The sequence below is a fragment of the Adiantum capillus-veneris genome, chromosome 14, assembly GCF_014529385.1.
Source record: "Adiantum capillus-veneris isolate H3 chromosome 14, ASM1452938v2, whole genome shotgun sequence".
Lineage (NCBI taxonomy): Eukaryota > Viridiplantae > Streptophyta > Polypodiopsida > Polypodiales > Pteridaceae > Adiantum > Adiantum capillus-veneris.
In genome coordinates this window covers 150,003,455-150,010,882 of record NC_140944.1, presented here as the reverse complement: position 1 = coordinate 150,010,882, position 7,428 = coordinate 150,003,455, and the positions used below count along the sequence as shown (strand labels likewise).

Here is a 7,428-nt window from a genome sequence, read left to right as displayed (position 1 = left end):
CAAAATATGAGATTTCACTTCTCAAGTATGCCTTAAGCAAGCAGTTTGCTATGAAAGATTTGGGTGATGCACATCACTTTCTTGGTATGTGCATCAAGAGAGATCGCAAATGTGGTATACTTGAACTTTTGCAGGAAGAGTATATACAAAAGGTCTTGCAACATTTTAATATGCAAAGGGGGAAAGCATTGAGTACTCCTATGACTGCATACAAAAAACTAAGCAAGCATTATTGTCCAAAATTGGATGCTAAAAAGGTAGAGATGGCAAAGGTGCCGTATTCTTTGGCAATTAGCAATCTCATGTTCATCATGGTTAGCACACGGCTAGACATTGCCTATGTAGTGGGAGTGGTCGGCAGGTTTATGGAAAATCTAGGAAAAAATCATTAGGAAGCATTGAACCGCTCTGAGGCACACCCGGTGGTAGAATTTTCCCAAAATTTGGACTCGAACTCACAAAATCCCTTGTTCACAAAAACTAAGTGCTCATAGAATACCAATGATGCAAAGTGCAGTGCCTAGAGTCTACTCCAAGGTACACATATACACCACAATATTCCATGAAACACCGCCCTTTTTTTCCCCAAGCATTTAGAAAATGCAAAGCACAGTGCCTGGAACTTAATCCAAGATGCACAAATACACTTCCTAAAGCTATACATTGCATTACAATCACCAAACCAAGAATAGTGTGCCTTCTCACCAAAAATGTGAATACAAGTGCACCATTTCTTGGCAACATGCCAAGGGCTGGGAACCCTTCAAATAGAGATACATCCATTTGAACTCATACAAGAGAAACTTGTGAAACCAAAAAGTTATAAGCATATTGCTACTCCATTGACATAGAGTAGACACCATCTTCCATGAGAACACTCTGCAATTTTTTTCAACATTGTTAGCAAACAAACAGCTAACAAACTCCATCTTGGCCTTTTCTTCATAAAGAGCATCTTCAAACACCTTGTCATATTTGGCTTTAAAAATTGAGTACATGTAGAGAACATGATATCTTCCAAAATATTCTATAAGAAATAGCCATAAGATATGAGCATCATTGTAAACATAGAGATATACAAATATCCATTTATTCCACCATGTAGCATGGATAAGCAAAACCACCCCATCATGCTTCAAGTTAGCAGTAGTTGTGTGGATAGATAGACATATCCCATCACACAACTTTTGATCAAGAAAACTTCCATCAGCATGAGTAAATGTATAACTTTGCATCAATTAAAAACAACTCTCTTTCCTTTAGGCATTGGTTAACCCAAAAATATTCATGCATTAGCATTTTCATACAAACCAAATATGACTTCGTCCAAGTGAAATTAGGAGAATGATCCACAAAAATACTCCATCATCATAAAGATATGAGCAAAAACATATCCATCCTTCAAGCCTCATTGCATAGCTAGGTATCAATACCCCATCATGCTTTACATAGGCATCAATTGTGTGGATAAATACACATATCCCATCACACAATATTGCCTCAAGCAAACTTTCATACAGTGCACCATGAATTTGTAAACCCGGTTGGTTCACACACACCACATTTTGTTGCTTCAACACTTCATCATGAAGAATCTCATTTTGGTTAGCCTCTATTTCAACATCATGTGCGACACAAAAATCTTCTCCCAATGCAAGCAAATTTACAAAATCATTGATCACATCATTTTCTTCATCGTCAAGAAGTGAGAGTTCATCATTTTCATCATGATTTTTCTTCAGTTTTTCATCACAAAGCTCATCAAAGCATTCATTTGCTTTAGAGTTGCATAAATTAATTTCTTGAATCATCTCATGATGTTCAACAAACAAATCTACATTATCATCATCATCTTTTAAGACATCAAAATTATGCAATTCTCCATCAAAAACTGATGAAATTTGACCCATAATGCTTTGGTTGATGGTGCAAGATGTGAGTATGGGGCTACTCAGGGACTCTCCTTGGCTCTTTGGCTCATAGGGTCCTCTCTCTTCAGTCCAATCTCCATCCCATTCCTACCATTCCCATGTTCATCATTTACATCCCCTTCTTTGGCTAGGGTATGCCATGGTTTAAACAGTTTCTTTAGAAACCTTTTTTCCTCAGGCAACTCATGCAAATGATTTGAATTTTCTTGCAACTCCTTGATTAAATTCAAATGTCTATATGTCACCCATGTGTGCTCTCCATGATTACAAAACCACTTAAGCCCTTTATTCAATGCATCAACAAAATCATCCACCCATTGCTTGGGTTTATGCAAATTATTGCGTACAATATCATTCTCAAGAATATAATATTGCTCCAATAATTTCAATGAGCAATGTCGGGGTTTATGTTCATCATGACCGCATGATGAACATGGCTTATTGCGACACTTTTCCCATACATGGCCACCCGAGGGATTCATTATGTTTCTCTGTACAGTACCACGTGAGTGTACAATATGGGGGTTTTGGATTTTGTACATAAGCGTATACAATAGGGGTAGCCCCTCATTATTTCATATTCATACCGTACACATAAGGGAGGGAGGAGGGTGGCTACATTGGGTCTACATTCAACTACCTAAGCCACCTTAAATACATTAGTAAGCCTCTGTGTGTGTGTGTGTGTGTGTGTGTGTGTGTGTGTGTGTGTGTGTGTGTGTGTGTGTGTGTGTGTGTGTGTGTGTGTGTGTGTGTGTGTGTGTGTGTGTGTGTGTGTGTGTGTGTGTGTGTGCATCGATGAATACTTTCATGGCATGGTGAAAGTAAGGGCAAACTTGAAATTCTCTCGTTTGGTCAAAATTAGAAGCTTTTGTTGGTAATTACACTAAAACTTATGTAAATTTCCTCGTTTTCTTAAAGCCAAGCTCAAACCCCTCTAATTTGTCAAAATTCCCAAAATACCCTTTAAATTTTTAAAATTCCCAAAATACCCATGTCATGATGGATTTATGGAATGGGATGGGTTAGTATGCATGAGTGGGCATTAGTGACAGACATAGCCAAGGTCTCCAAGGTTTCTCTTCATCCTCACTCTCTCCCCCCGCGAGTCGCAGGCGAGCTTCCAAACTCCATAGCCAGTCTTGCAAGGCATCTCTCCCCTCCCTCAGAGCCTCCGATCTAACAAGGTACGTGTTCCGCTCCTTTGATACATCCTCTACACACCCTCGTATGGTCTCTGTCTTTTGTGCAAGTCCAAATACACATATGCACACATACAAACACATTAATAGAGAGAGAATTTACTAAATCTTGCAATGTGTGCAGCTACCACACGCTTCACCATGAGTCCCAAGACTCCAACTTTTGCTTGTTCATGCCCTTGTACGACTGCCTTGGAAATACCCTCAATCCAAAAACAGAGGCCTTTCATGCCCAAATCAGACATGGTATGTAACCTTGTTGTGCAGCTAACAGTGAGCCAGTGGAAGCTCTTCACATAATCAATGTGCTAATTGCAAGCTTTCATGCCACACTTCTCATGTGTGCATGCCGTAATCTATGTGAGCTAATACATTCTCAAGTGAATAATTTTGGTGACAGATAGCATAATTGAGTGTGTCCCAGAATTTGTATTCCTTCTACATGCAGTTGATTCACCTCTGCGTTACACGTACATTTTGTCTTTTGAGCATACACGTCCCAACCATAAGGCAAATATATTCTTGCTCCCATGGCTACCGGTAAGAATACTCGTTGGCTCAGCCATGTGGCTTTGGGGGACAGTATTCAAGTGTTGGAATTACTACCAACAACACTATCATCATAAAATTTGGGTGGTCCCTCGCTATGGCTTTATGGTGAGGAAGTGGTTTTTGTAGACAACACTGTCACTTTTAACTTTATTTGGTGTTTTAGCATAGTTTTTAGTAGTAGCTGCATGTATTGTACGTGATCAATTTATTGATTTGTAGAAACCTCTGCAATGTAGATGAAATGAGGCCAATGTAGAGGCATGGCTGCTTTTAAATGTTGATTTAAAACTTCTTAAATGTACTTATTATGTCTATGAGGTGTGCATAGCACTGGTGAATGCATACACATATAAACATACAATGGTTGCATACATTTGTGAATGCATATAAAGTGAAGGATTCATGTATGGAATGTATATTATGGAGCACATTAAACTGACACCTATATAAATTATAATTAATGTCACAAAAACTGGACCACGTTCAAAAAGCAGGAGATGATGCTTGATCTTATCAACCATTTCTGCTCAAGGCTATTCATGACATGGCCGCATGATGAAAGTCATTAAACAATTTAGCAAGCTTGATTTCCTTTATTATTGTTCTTCATTCTACAACTTTAAGTTGGAAGCCTAGGTGTTATGGGATGCCCATTTTTGGGCTTCCTGTCCTTGCTATCCTCCCGTTCCCCTCTTCCCAGCATCGTTTGCTTATTTCAAACCCCTCTTATTTGAAAATTGTAGCATCAAGGATGTAAAAATTCTGCAGAGGCAGTTCTCAAGCAAAGAAAAAATGGAGACACAAGTCTTTGTGCCTTCTTATGGCAATACTAGAGGCAGAAAGGATTGGCATCAAGGTCTTCAGTTTAGCGGCTCTCAACAAGGTAAGTTTTCAGGTCTTCATGTTATGTGGATTTTGTTTTGTACTATAAGATGTAGCCATGGAAGTGTGTAGATAAGCACTAAGCTGACAAGGACTGGTGGTGTACACATGCTTCAAGCATGCTAGCTGAAGGTACTTTTAGTAGACTCACATACGAATTGGCCATGTTCACACTTGGTTTTGGACATAGCCCGGGCACCCATCCTGATGTTTGTTGTATAGCTTTATGAGTGTGCAATTAAGCTGTATAAGTCTTGAAGGTGCCGTATTTTGTGTGTTTGTGTAGAATGGAGCACCCAATGGAGGAGGAAATCTCTTTGTGATGAAGCATCCTAATTTGAGGGTCAGGGTGTGCCATGGAAATACACTTACCACTACAGTAATTATCAAGGAGATACCAGAGCATGTGACAAAGGTGTTCTTAACAGGGTCCACATCAAAGTTGGGAAGGGCCATAGCAATCTACCTTTGCAGGAAAGGGATAAGAGTTGTGGTGAGTGATGATCACACTTTTGTATTACAAACACTTGCACACATATGCACATGCTCATGTGAAATGCGCTTATTTGACCATGTGTGCTATCTCTATGTGTATGCGTGTCCAAAATTGTCCCATTGATCATTGATTCATTGGTACCAAAAGAGCCTCCTAACTAAGAAGCTATAGCCTTGCTAAGTAAGTGATTGTTTGTGTACATGTTCCCATTGTTTGGAGGCTTCTATCTTGCACTGTAGAATAGCAGTATAGTGTCTTCAAATGCTTCAGATGCAATTCAAAGTTATGGGTTGTGTGTCATTAGTGCCCCATTGTTAGTTTAAGATCTATACAGTGTTGTGAAGGTCCTACCATGGTTTTGAGTGGTGTTATAAAATTAACTCATGGACTGCCGCACTCTTGTTTTGTCCTTCACTACCCTCCCTTTATAATCCCTCTTCATCATGCAATAATGTTTCATTGCTAGATATTATATGTTAAACCTTAGAGCTTGAAAATCATTGGTGTGACAGACATATCAATGCCTCTACTACCCTTGGCCCTTTTTATTAATTCAAGCAAAATTTTTCTGGCCAAAATATGTTGTCTCAGTTTGTTCTTTCGATTGTCTCAATTTGTCACATGGTCATATGGCTTGACAACCGGGTGTACCATCTTGAGCTATCGATTTTTACCTTCAGTTCTTCTAGCTATCCATATGGCTTGACCGGGTCTCTTGAGCTATCCATTCTTACCAAATGTGTAGTTGTGTCTCTTTTTATGATAAAAAGCGTTAAAGTTTTTAAGACTATTAGTTTTTTTTCCATGTAGTTACAAATTCTATAGTCTCAATTTCCCACATGGTCATATGGCTTGATTGGGTGTGTTATCTTGAGCTATAGTTTCTTGCCAAGACATGTCTAGCATACCTTGGGTCTATGTGTCACACATACACAATGTCTTTATTTTGTATATAATTACAAATATAGTCTATTTGTCACATGGTCATATAGCTTGACCGGGTGTGCCATCTTGAGCTATCGATTTTTACCTTCAGTTCTTCTAGCATTCAAAGTGAAATATGGTATACCAATGTGTCACATTAGGTTAATGTAGGAGCCTTGATGTGATAGTTTGAAATAGAATTGAAAATATCTGTATGTATGTAGTTTGACTTGAATGCTTATTTTTTTAATAGGATATCTATATAGTCATTATGGTAGAGGGTAAGAAGAAGGTATTTCTTCAATCTCTAAGGTCAACTCTCTACAAGGTGATTAGTGAATTACCGGAGGAGCAGGTGCAAAATATCATGCAAAATGAGACGCTCATAGACAAAATGCTTGAAAAAGCAATTGTAAGTGCGGTCTCCAAGGAAACCTTTGTTATAAGCAAAGACAAAGCTCACCAATCTGCTTATAGTATCATTGGTAACATGGAAAAGTGCACCCATGATTTATATGAAGCTCTTCCCGAAGGTGTTCAGTTGATAAAGCTCAAGGCTGGGATTTGGCTTGGCGTGCAGAAAGAGAGAAGAGGAAGCATGCCAAAGATATAGATACACAATATGTGTTATCTAAAAAGCTATGAATGGAGTTGTCACGTGACACATCTAGCCCTATGTGTTTGTGGATAAGATACTTCATGACAAGGGTTTGGTTCAGTCAAGTCAGTCTAGAATAGGAAGTGATCTGGCACTTTTGTGAGTCTTTTCGTAGACCGTGCATGTCCAGACACTTAGAGTAGATGCATATCCTTTGGTTGCACACAGCATGACTATTAGATTTCATTCAAAATCCATCAGTAGCATTTTTACAATGCATAGACCTATTTTCCCTATTTTAGCCAATTTTCACTTATTATTTTTAAGTGACTTTTGTTGAAAACCTGGGTAGGGAAAATTCCATAAGTCAATATATAAGAAAACCCAGCACTAGCATTATCTGGCAGAAGAGGCAGCAGGAACTTCGAATCAACAGGCACCTTCTCAGCAGGACCCCCACAGAGACCCTAGCGCTTTATGCACCAACAGCAAGACCTAGCGTTTTTCATCCACAGAACCAGCCCTGGTGTTTTTGCATGGCAGATCAGCCTCAGCGACAACAAGACATAGCAAGATCAGCCCTAGCGTTAGCAAATTTCCCACAACAGACAAATTTCAGCCCTTGCGTTTTTTATTTGCAGATCAACCTCAGCATTTTGCAGATCTTTCACAATGAAACACTTAGAAGCACCAGTGTTTTCAGTTTTAGCATCAAGACTCCACAATACAAGCCCCAAACCTCGCAGATCTCACCTTCTCGCAATAGATCCTCGCCACACGGTCAAATCCATCGAAGTTCACAGTTTCAGCCCGGAAAACGCAAATTTCAACATTTGCGTTTTT

The 7,428-nt window shown here is 39.1% G+C and overlaps 1 pseudogene; it reads left to right on the top strand.

Moving 5' to 3' along the window:
• The first annotated feature begins 2,946 nt into the window (after positions 1–2,946).
• On the top strand, positions 2,947–6,600 carry LOC147443349 (very-long-chain aldehyde decarbonylase GL1-1-like; annotated as a pseudogene).
• Positions 6,601–7,428: the final 828 nt, after the last annotated feature.